General features: G+C 38.6%; 1 pseudogene; it reads right to left on the bottom strand.

Moving 5' to 3' along the window:
* Positions 1–11431: 11431 nt before the first annotated feature.
* Positions 11432–11890, bottom strand: LOC149163892 (uncharacterized; annotated as a pseudogene).
* Between the last annotated feature and the right edge of the window lie 1046 nt (positions 11891–12936).

Raw genomic sequence — 12936 nt, 5'->3', positions numbered from 1 at the left:
ATGACGTGAGGCTTACGTCACAGGGGAGAGGGCGGTAAGCGGTTTCAGGGCGCACCGCCTTTGGGCACGAGCAGTTTTGTCAGGGGGGCCTCCGCCACAGCCCAGAAGGTGACACGTGGCGGGAGGTACGGTGGTAATACCGCCCATCTCCCGGACGCTAACCTTCGGGTAGGTCGGGGATGGGGCGGCCCGCCCACCGTTGATCTGCGGGGTGGGCGATCCAACGGTCGGCGGTCGGTGCGAGGTGGCGGGTAGTTAGGGCGGGGAATATTCACAAGAATATTCTGTTTTTAATATATGCACGCGGGTGGGTTATGACTTAGGGAATGGCAGAATTTGAGAGTTAAACGGGTTTAATGAGCGCGGGTTAGTGTTTTAGACTTAGGAAATGGGACTTTATGGGTTTTTAAATGAGCGGGATTAATATTTTATGCACAGAACTTTGGTTTGGGGGTGAATTAGGGGGTTTTAGGGCTATGGGAGAGGTTATTAGTCTGACCAGGTGTCAGATTAATCCCTGTTACGACTCGGATGGGCTAAAAACAGCCCCAGATGGACCATTTTTTCCCCAGAATTAGAAAAATATGGCTATATTGCCAGGGAGGGAATATTTACATAGGGGAGTTTCATATACATAATTTCAATAGGGGAATGGGAAAACTGATAGGGAGTTATATAATACTATTAATAGTTAATATGAAGGTGACCAGCAAGCACTTAGGTCAGGGACCTTAGGCTAGATTTGGGAAGCATAACTTGAAAGGAACTGAGATCCTTAAGTGAAGGAGATCTTCACCAAGGTGACTGATATGGATGATGATGAAACTAAGAGGCTCAAGCAGATCTTGACCTCTTTGGGAGTTAGTAAGTGACTTGGGGAATTAGAAGAAGGGGAAGTTAGTGATGTCCAGCTTTGAGCCCTTTTGCATGAAAACTGCCTGCACTGTGATCTAAAAAGATAAAACACTTTGTACCACAAAATTGATCACAAATTATCATTCTGCAACCACACAGCTACCTACCCAGCCTACTTTCCTAACATTTTTTCTTCTTTTCTGATTAGGGTGCACTTAGACTTGCAGACCCAGAATTACAATTTTTTCTTTTGAATGTTTCCTATCTAAATCTGCACTTATTTATGCCAGGGCCCAGATTAAACAGTTGGGTCCCTTTGATACTCTACCTATCTATAGATCTGCCAAGATTGAATTGTTTGGACAGATATCATTCTCTATATTCTAAAACAGGAAATTGAAATCTAGGGAGGCCAAGATTAAGCTGTTTGGCCTTTCCTTTAAAAAAAAAACTCATCAAAAATGGAATACAGCAGTGGCCTTTGGACTAGCACACTTCATGGTATTGTGGAAATATGGAACACTGCAACTTGCAAAGTATGACATATTTGGCATGTAAAAATGTCAATCATGAAAGATGAATACCTGCTGCAGCAGGAGGCTAACAGTGGCTCCACTTGGGGATGGCTTTTCCTTGTGAAAAGTCAAGAACATCAGGTCAGACTGCCTTGTATTCAATTTCTGCTGTATTCTACAAAATTTACTTGGCTGGCTGCCTTATTAATCCTACCTACCTACCCTAACCAGCATTTACTTTTCTGTTAGGTGTAATGAAACAGCCAATGCAACCATTTAAGCATCATGAACATGAATGGTCTTTGCTGCTTGTGTTTGCTGCCACCTGAAATGGAGATCTTGCAATCTGATACAGCTTTGTTAATCTTTGAGAAGATCAGGAAACTGCTGACCTTCTTTGTTGAAAAAAGGAACTGTACAAAAGGGTCCTGCAGCATATATACATTATTGCTGGACTGAATTAAAGGACTGTACAAAAGTTTGGGATAGCTATCATGCTTTGGAATTGGGGAATCACCAACAACTTGATTTTGAGCTTTGCAGCCTTCTAATGGAGAAGAGCAGTGATTTATCTCCTTACACAGCTTGCCATCTGATGAGTCATACAAAATAGGGGATGATCCCTGTAATTCTTTGAAAGCTGGTTCAGATGGTACTTGACAGGTTTGTAGTGACTGCTCTTCTTTTTCTTCGAATATCCGAGATGGCTGAAACCCACCAGGCAGGGGGTCTAGCTGGATTATCGGGTCACATGCTGCCGCTTCGGAGTCTTCCTCAATCTGACGTTCACTGGCCCTTTGGGGCTGCAAATCTAGTGTTGATGCTTTAGGAGCAAGGCCTGGACTTTCCTCTAGCTGATCAGTAACAGAACATGGTGACACTTGATTGTTAACGGCATGATAATTATCCCTAATAAACTGAAAAGACTTGAAACAAAATGGTAAAGCTCCTTCACTGAAATTAAAATTTTCTGCCTTTTCCTCCTTTTCTTCATAGCTGAAATGGGCATGCTGATCATTGGGTTCAGGCAGCTGAACCTGAACTGTGCTTTCTGCAAAAATAAGGTCTGACTCCTCTGCAAGGCTGATTTGATCATTAGGCTCATAGTCATCATCGTACAGATCATATTTGGGCAAAGAGCTGAAAGAAGAGAAGCTGTTATATTCATATTTTATATCAGGAGACTGCTCCATCATGTGTGGCGGTATGAATATGCTATCCGTTTTGTGGCAGGTTCGTTCATGAATATCATTAGTTTCCTTTTGCAAAACAGATCTGTTCTGGTACTCTAAACTTTTAACTCCTACTGTGCACATCTGCTGTAATTCCTCTGCTTTCTTTAAAAAAATGTCAAGTTCATCCTCTTTTTCTGCTTTCAACTTCCCCTTCCTAACTTTCAGATTAACCTCTACATCTACTGCCATGTTCTGCATCTGTTGCATAGTAGAGGGGCTCCTTTCTCTCAGATGAAATTCTATTTCTGGATCAAATGCTGCTGGATAATGTAATAGGGCCAAATCAGGGGGAGGTCTTATATTTAATGGTATTGAATGATAAACCTGATTGAATCGGTCAGAAAATTGCTGAACAGATTCGTTTGGAGTCCTTTTTAACTGATTGTATTCTTCTATGAGCACGAGGAAATTGACTTTGATCATCCATCTATCAAGGAAGAGTTTGAATAACTGCTGGAGATTTGAGATGCTTGCCTCAGGCAACGCTTTAAACCAAGTCCTAACTTCACTTTGCAAAGAAAGGGCAAACAGCCTAACACTAACATCTTCATCCTCCACTTCAAAAATGTTTAAATAATCTTCAAAAGCCTGGATATGCTTTTGGGCAGTAACTCCATTCTCTCCATCAAATCTTGGGAGGTACATGGGATGATTTTTAGGCAAAGGATTGAGCACGGGAGGCAGAATGAGTGGCTTATATCTATCAGGAACCTTACAAGGTGCGTGATTATGTACAGGGACTAAATGACTGGGTTCGGTATGAACAGGGATAGGATGATTTGTTTTGACAGTAGTGTCCTCCTTTATAAGGTGAGTATTAGCAGCATTTAAAGGATGTTGTTCTGGTGTGCAAGGAGGGCTTTCTTCAACATTTTCTACGGGAAAAACATAAAAGTCAAGTTCAAAGAATATGTACAGTAAGATTTTATGGAGGAGAAAGAACATGACCTCTTGGATAATAATCCAGGTCAAAAGCCTGATCTGCTCATAAATTTCTTTTGGGTTCATTTCTCCAGTGGAGTCTTTATTATGAGGATGATGTGGAGTCGCCAGGTGGATAAATCAACTTTGAGGTGTCTGATCTCTGTCCACCATCAAAGATCAGAACTAAACTTTGAAAAAGTAGTTCTGAAGGTCTGGTTCTCTCAGTGGAGCTTTCTTACCTTCTTCGTGAAACTTTCTGAGGAAGTTCCCCAGTGGAGCTTTCCATCTTAATCAATAAAACTTTTTGAGGATTAGAGTCCCCAGTGGAGTTGCCATTATGTTATCACTCAGGTTGTCCTTAAGCTCCGAAAAGGATACGGCCGAGGTAACCACAAACCAACTTTGGACTGCAGGTTCTAGCCCACCTGCAATCAGAGAGGGCTCTCTCTTTCAGATTTAGCTTTGTTTAAAATGATTTTAGGCTAGTTATTGCATTCAGGGGTTTTTGTTTTGTTTTTGGTGGGAAGGATGATGTTTTCAGGTAGAGAGGCAAAACATAGTCTGGTAGGTTTCAAACCATTGGGCGTGGAGTCAAGGAGTCAGACTGCTGGTGCATTTTCTTGGTCACAAGAGAAATAAGGAGCAAGGTAGCTGCTCATGAAACAACACTTAAGCTTAAAAGGATGGAATGAGGGATAAGGAATGAGAGGCAACAAAGAATCTCTCACTCAGCTTAAAAGGGGGAAGGTGAATGAGCTCTGTCTAGGAGAAATTAAGAATTCCTAAACAACTGTCAAAGATGAATGGATTAGGGGAAATATGAGCCAGAGGGAATTCATATTTATGACTGATCCAGAGGAAAACATAAAGAAACAGCAGAAAATGAGCATAGAGGGCAATTAAACCAATTCTAGACTATTCTTTCCTTCTGCTATTTTAGATGGTATATCAATGGAAAAAAAACAGAGGTAGGAAAAACTTATTGAGTCATGTTGCAGAACAAGAATTCCAAATTCACTTCTTCAAACCTTTAGACACAGAGCAGACAGTCTTTCTTCCAAGCCTTTCAGCAGTCTTTGATTACAGAAACATATCAGGTATACAGTGCGAGTCTCAACTGAAGACTATCAACCAACCGACCCTTTAAAAAACAATACAGAGGGTCTATATAGGGAAGATTTATCCAAAATTTATCTATTACAGCCGACCTAATAGGTCTGACAGAAAACTGATTATTTTAACCTAATCTTATCCAGAAATAAATGCCAGAAAATATCTTCGAGCTATGCTGGGGGCAGCTGTATCAAAATGAGTTAATGTCTGTCCTGGTGGCTCTGTGTTGTTCATCTCTTATAACTGTGCATTGGTCTTTGCACCCATGCTGTTCGGCGGCATTGAATGCTTCTGACTGTGATTTGAGAGCTAGAATGGGCTGATGATGCCTGATTTGACTTTCTGGGGGCTTCATTAATGTACAGGTGCTTCGAGCCCCTAAAAAAAAACTTTGCTGATACTCTTCGGCGTCTTTTCTTTCATCTGATACTCTTTGACAAAATCTGGACTGCTATTCTGATGTGCTGCGGGTCTAATCACGCATTGATGGCTGCTTTTCGGCCTCTGTATCCTCTGGAACTGTCTTCTGATCCTTTCGGTATGCTCTGCGAAGAAAACGGGTCATTTTTGTGCCTTTCGGGCTTCCTGAGGCCGTATGATGAAAAGATTCCCTGAAGATTCTCCATTTTGGCCTAAAAAATCCTGCTAGCGCAAATCGCTCATCAAAAACTGCCTCAGAATTGGATTCCGGCGCCCCGAAGTGCGATTTTCGCCTCTGTGCCAAAAACTGATGATGACGTCAGCATGACGTGACATTGTACGGCGGGTGACGTCAGCGATGACATCAGCATGATGACGTGGCGAGATGATGTCAGCATGATGATGTCATCCTGTACGGATGGTGACGTGGCATGTACGATGACAGGGACACAGTGGCAGGACACGTGGCAGATGACTCGGTGGTACGATGGCGGGGCAAGGGGGTGACGCGGCGGATGACGTGAGGCTTACATCACAGGGGAGAGGGCGGTAAGCGGTTTCAGGGCGCACTGCCTTTGGGCACAAGCGGTTTTTTCAGGGGGGCCTCCGCCACAGCCCAGAAGGTGACACGTGGCGGGAGGTACGGCGGTAATACCGCCCATCTCCCGGACGCTAACCTTCGGGCAGGTTGGGGATGGGGCGGCCCGCCCACCGTTGATCTGCGGGGTGGGCGATCCAACGGTCGGCAGTCGGTGCAAGGTGGTGGGTAGTTAGGGCGGGGAATATTCACAGGAATATTCTGTTTTTAATATATGCACGCGGGTGGGTTATGACTTAGGGAATGGCGGAATTTGAGAGTTAAACGGGTTTAATGAGCGCGGGTTAGTGTTTTAGACTTAGGAAATGGGACTTTATTGGTTTTTAAATGAGCGGGATTAATATTTTATGCACAGAACTTTGGTTTGGGGGTTCGGATGGGCTAAAAACAGCCCCAGATGGACCATTTTTTCCCCAGACTTAGAAAAATATGGCTATATTGCCAGGGAGGGAATATTTACATAGGGGAGTTTCATATACATAGTTTCAATAGGGGAATGGGAAAACTGATAGGGAGTTATATAATACTGTTAATAGTTAATATGAAGGTGACCAGCAAGCGCTTAGGTCAGGGACCTTAGGCTAGATTTGGGAAGAATAACTTGAAAGGAACTGAGATCCTTGAGTGAAGGAGATCTTCACCAAGGTGACTGATATGGATGATGATGAAACTAAGAGGCTCAAGCAGATCTTGACCTCTTTGGGAGTTAGTAAGTGACTTGGGGAATTAGAAGAAGGGGAAGTTAGTGATGTCCAGCTTTGAGCCCTTTTGCATGAAAACTGCCTGCACTGTGATTTGAAAAGATAAAACACTTTGTACCACAAAATTGATCACAAATTATCATTCTGCAACCACACAACTACCTACCCAGCCTACTTTCCTAACATTTTTTCTTCTTTTCTGATTAGGGTGCACTTAGACTTGCAGACCCATAATTACAATTTTTTCTTTTGAATGTTTCCTATCTAAATCTGCACTTATTTCTGCCAGGGCCCAGATTAAACAGTTGGGTCCCTTTGATACTCTACCTATCTATAGATCTGCCAAGATTGAATTGTTTGGACAGATATCATTCTCTATGTTCTAAAATAGGAAATTGAAATCTAGGGAGGCCAAGATTAAGCTGTTTGGCCTTTCCTTTAAAAAAAAAACTCATCAAAAATGGAATACAGCAGTGGCCTTTGGACTAGCACACTTCATGGTATTGTGGAAATATGGAACATTGCAGCTTGCAAAGTATGACATATTTGGCATGTAAAAATGTCAATCATGAAAGATGAATACCTGCTGCAGCAGGAGGCTAACAGTAAGTGCAATTGGCAGTTTTCCTACCCCTTGCTCTGGCTGCGACAAGTTTTTTGTGTCTAGTCCATTGATCCGATCACTGCCATCTGACGGTAATAATGGCTCCAAGATTATCCATCTACCCAACACCCTACTTCCTGCTGGTATACTTCTCATTTGCTCTTCATGGTGGATGGTTTTACTTCTCTCTTACTCATCTGCTCCTGGTTTCTTTGTGGGTTTCTTAACTTGACCTCAAAACCTTATGGCTCTATCTATTCAATTGCCGCGGGGAGGTAGTTTTCAACCCTTGTTGTTGTGGAACCAGTTTCTTGCTTCGATCGTCCTCTATTTGTATCAAGGGTTGTTTCGATGCTTGGGGTTAATGTATTCCATTGCTGGTCAGGTTGGGCACTCAGCTCTTCAGATGCTAGGAGAAATGGGAGTTATTTTCCACGGCATGAACCAGGTAAGTTTACTTTTAAGCTGATGGTTTCTCCAATCATTTTCGGTTTCCTCCTACCTTAAACTTTTCTAACCCCAGGTTGTTATGTCATGTAGCTCAAAGACCCCCGGATGCAGCTTGCAAAACTTAGGTAAGGGTTTGTCCCTATATTTCGTAATTTTTCTACTGGCCTAAATCAGGTCCTTCATCCCTTTAATAGCGCTTTCCCATAGTTTTGGAGGTATGTCGTGATTTGAATAGAAGAGGCATGAGGTTAAAACAACGGGTTTTTGATGATGAAATCTTCTCACAACTCTGCAACTGGTACAAGTTGGAACTCACCTTCTTGGCTTCTAACGATTGGTCTGATGTAGTGTAGGGTACTCACACATTTGAAAGTATATGCAATGTGGTGTTAATTATATCGCATCTGATGTATTTTGTATCAAAATATCATATTAGTCTGCAGACTGTAATGTTGGTTCTTGGGTGTAATTAATTCCTTATTTTTTGTAACTTTTTTGGAAGAGACAGAGAAAAGGTCTCTTGGCTCTTAATTTAATTGTTTGACAAGATTCTGATATGTATTAAGTTATGAACTCCTAGATTTTGTGTTATATTTTCACAGTCATATATTTATATATAGAACCGTTCTGCTTTGGTATTTGCCTGTTGGGTGCACATTATATGTTTTTCATAGCTTGCATATAATATATGTTTTAACTTGAAACTTCTTTAGTTACAATGATTTTGGTGGTCATACATCTTCGAGAGGGTTTCACTGTTGAGAATTGTTTTGTCGTTATTCCTTATGATTTGGTCTTTATTTTAGCAGTAATCTCATAAGTCAATACTCTCTGGTTGAAAACAGAAGTTCTTTTAGCTTTTAATAAACTTTCGACAATTATGATGAGGGTTTAGTCTATTCATATAAGACTACTTCTTTTGCTCATCTTCAGTTAACAAAAGATATAGACAGGTTAATGCGAAGACAGTCTTTTAGTTAATGTTGACATGAGAAAGAATATGCACATCTTTTTTATTGATCCAGGTCTAATAGATGGAAACTTTCATTGAGGGTCTATCTAATATACTGCATATTTGCACGTAAAACTCCGGATAGGGAAGGTAGAGTATGAGACGTTTCATACTTGTTGTATGTAGATATTTATGAGTACTGAATTTGTCATTCCTTCTGCACATTACTATTTTCATTATTGCAACAATACTACTGAATATAACTATCTATTAATGCATCTTAATATCTTTTAATATGAATAGTTTTCCAATGTATCTTTATCAATCAGATGACTACCTTGCTAATGCATATTTATCACTAAATCTAGTTATTTAATCATAATCCTAAATAATTTACCACTAATTAATACCATCCTGTAAATATAGACCAGAATACTTATCTTTTCCACATTTATAAATGGGTTCACCCAGCTTTGTCTGGAAAGTCTCTCCTCCCAGCCTCGAGCCTCGCGATTACATCCAGTCTCCCCCCAAGCACTTTCTTTGTTTTACTTCTGGATTTTATCCAGTTGCAGCCAGTGCCTTGGGCCTCAGGACTCCACGGTTCTTTGTTTTACTTCTGGATTTTATCTAGTTGCAGCCAGTGCCTTGGGCCTCAAGACTCCACAGTCCAACCACAAGTCTTGCACTCAGATGACTGATAATGATTAACTTTCCACTGATAATGATAAAATTATGCTTAAATTTATTTTATTTTATATTATGGGTTTTGAGAAAAGTTTACTAAATTTATAATTTATATTTTTTCATCTTAAATTTAAGGAAATGAATTTATAATAATATAATTATCCGCGTTACATGTAAAAAGATAAAAATATTATAATTTTCCAAAATAAATTATATATATATATATATATATATATATATATAATTCAAGATTATATAATCTTAGTATGTGGATTTTCATAATTCGTAATTTGATAATGATAAATATTTCTTTATAATTATTTATTCTCATTGACATGTTAACGATAAACACCAGTTATCCAAAAACTTTCTTCATGAAAATTATATAATATCATTTAATCTAAATACTAAAAATTAAATTATATAAAATAAATAATATTTATTCTTACTTTTTTTTAGGTAAGCACCTAGGGGGACTTGAACCAGTGACCTATCACAAGGAGTGCCTTAACAGTGCACCCATTCACTGTCAATCCAAAGCCCCATGGTCTGATTATTATTAAAAAATATTATGTATTATTTTGTTAAATAAAAATAAAAATTTACAAATTTAAAGTGTTATTTTTTTTTTTTTTAATTTACTAATTAAGATATTACACTTTGAATTGATAAATTTTTACACTATAATAAATATAAATATATATATTATAGTGAGTCTCAGAGGCTTCTCTCCAAGCTTTTTGAGCATAAGAACAAAATCTTAAATCAAACTAAATAATTCTCTTTAAGTCCGAGAGACCAATGCTTGGTCTCAATAAACGTTAACCATCATTATCATCATCACCAAAAAAATATTTATTTTTTTAATAAATTAATTTTAGTTATACCATTTAAATTTTTTCCTCCAAGCACATTAAAATTAATTTCATCAAAATTTTGATGAAAGAAGTAAAGTTGAATTCCACCCGAGCTATGTATAAAAAACCTTTTAAAACGGTCATATAGATATCTACACGTTTAAAAAATAATGCTCATATAAACTTATTCGACGTATAAAATGTTGTTAGTTTACAAATTGATATTCCCCATGCAAAAGGTTGAAGACCTTTCCGCCATTCTTAAGCTTTACTCCCTAATTCATAAATGCTAACTTGGAAAATGTTCCTTTACAAAGATAGATATACGAGTTATTTAATACAATTAAATAGATGTTTAAATTTCTAAAGAAACGTGAACCAAATGATGAATACCGATTTTAGGGGTCCTTGAACCGGGGACCCGTGTGTTTACAACTTTTGATTTTTTGTTTCTGCAACAATGGAGCTCCTAAACCATGTTTTGAATAAAAAACAAAATCGCATGGTATTCGACTTCACTTCTCGCTCCACATTCTCGTTGATGTGTAATTATGGTTCTGAGGTCACGGTCCCAACCTGACTTTAGAGCTCGGAAATATTCATTGTGGTCGGGTTTAGTGTTCAAAATTGAATACCTGAGAGTCTTTCAAAAGGCTTCTCTCGCACGTTAGAGAAGCAATCAGCAAAATCTACTATGAAAAAAAAAAAAATGAGTGTTACAAGTTTTTTTAAAAATTGAAAAATATTATTAATGTTTTAGGAAGAATGGTTAGTATATTTAATATTTTTTAATATTTTTGTTTTATCTATTGCCATTACTAATTTACTCGGCCTTTAGTTACACTTACAAATTTACAACTTGCATATTGTTGTGCAGTTGTGTTGTTCTCTCACTAAACTCTGACTTGTCACCACATTACACTTACAGACTCTGCCTAGGCTACCCCACTAGCCCAGTTGTTGCACCATTAACTTGAGTCTGGACTCTCGGTTGAGGTTGTTTTTAGAGTCTAGGTTGTTGCAACATTAAAGAAGCTTAATGGTTATGGAGTTGAAAATTGTTGCATTGCAATTTGCGAACGACAACTCCAAGCCAACAATCATAATGGCAGGGTCAATAGTGACTAGTATTTTTCTTGCATTGCAATTTGCCAGTTCCAACTCCAAGCCAACAATCATAATGGGAGGCTCAACAGTTATTATTACTTTTCCCTGCCAATGCGAAATAATTTTTTTTTCATCATATCTAACTGGAGAAGAATTGCAGTTTGTAAAGGAACCATTTTTGCAGTGAAAGAACCATTCCTTTGTTGCACATTCATACTCAACATCTACTTCAATTGAATGCTAACAAACAACAACCAGGTATGTTGCAGCCTCAACCTCAATCTCTACCTTTGTTGTCAATGGTCCTAGTAACAAATGCCTCGCTGTAATGTGATTTCTATGTTGGATAAAAAGAACATCTTATTATGCTATTTGGATTTATTAACATAACTTTTTGATAGGAAACATGCAATCTAAACCATATACTTATCATACTCCTCCTCATATGCCTTGATTTCCTTATATTTACCCAGACCTATGGAAGTCTTACATAAATCATTCCACTCACAGGGTCATCAATTTTTATTTTAGTGATTGTAAAGAAGATGTGAAACTCCTTGGCCTTCAATTCCTTTTTCTTCTTCATCTTTCCCTTATGAAGATATGCACTCACCTCTGGATCATATGATGCCAAACTTCTAGTTGTCTTGTAAAGATACTCGTATTTTTTCTATCATTTTACCCAGATGAAACTTCAACCCACTCTCCCACACAATCCTACACTCCTTTATTCCCTCCATAGGGAGTAATCCTCTCAAAACTTGGAAGGTTGGATTCCTGGAGTAGTTGCAACACCTTCTGCTTGCACATCTTGGTGGATGATATACTTCGGTGCCGACTTTTGCATCAACCTCCATTACTTGGGCAGACATGATGGTTTGCTTGAGCCCAAATTTTGGTTGGTCATTTAAAAGAGTGTGCCTTCGATTATGAGTCTTAGATGGGCATGGTGGGAGTATTAACGAGTCCAAAATAGCTATCCTTGATGCCATAATGATCATTCTTCCATCCAAATACCAATCTATTGGGCTTTGAGGTCCTTGATTCCATAATGGATGAGATGGGTTTATAGAAAAGGTATCAGGAGCACAAAAGGAAAACAAAACAACGCATCAATAGAAATGAGCTAGACTCATGTGTGGCCATCTAAATATATAGGGGCTACAATTACAAAACTACTATTGGTGATTCAATGTTGTAGCACTCAGTTTATTGAAACACAAATTGTAAAAACCCAATAAGAGACAACAGGCACTGGATACCCAATTTTCCACAACAGATATCTCAAAAAGAAAAAACTGAAAACACTCAACTCCAGAACAATTTGAAATTTGTTTTGAAACTTTCAATGTGTCTACCATGAATTATGAGAAAAAGAGGGGAAAATCCAGCACAAGAAATGAGTGATCTTGATGAGAAGGCACAAAACATCTTCCATTTTTAGGCCAATAAGCCTAATATTCCCAAGGAGAAAAATTCAAATTGGTTAGTCCATTTTGGGGTTTCCTTTCATTAGGTGGACTATAGAGAATTAATAGGAGTAAATGACATTATTAAGTTACAATCACAATGAACACTAATTTTCACACTTGAGTGATGAAGTACTACCAAAAAAATTGCATCTTTTTCCTCCTGTCTTTGTCACCCTACGTCCTATGATGCGTGAGCCACCCATAACATCTCATTGGGCGAAAGGGAAGCCTAGGCACCTGTGTGATTCAATTATCCAAACATCATACTCCATTCACATACTATTATACTATTAAAACTTCACTATGATGCATGCATAGCCCCTCATAAATCAAGGATATCCCTGATGCCCTTGAAGCTTTAAAAACAAAAGAATGAACATTCCATAAAATAAACAATTCCAAACAATCAACAATAAGTTACACATGAGTCTAGCTCATTTTTATTG

The sequence above is a fragment of the Pinus tabuliformis genome, chromosome 5_1 (assembly GCF_031772625.1).
Source record: "Pinus tabuliformis cultivar Carrire ecotype Pingquan chromosome 5_1, CPIR1, whole genome shotgun sequence".
NCBI lineage: Eukaryota > Viridiplantae > Streptophyta > Pinopsida > Pinales > Pinaceae > Pinus > Pinus tabuliformis.
This window is presented reverse-complemented; position numbering and strand designations above follow the sequence as displayed.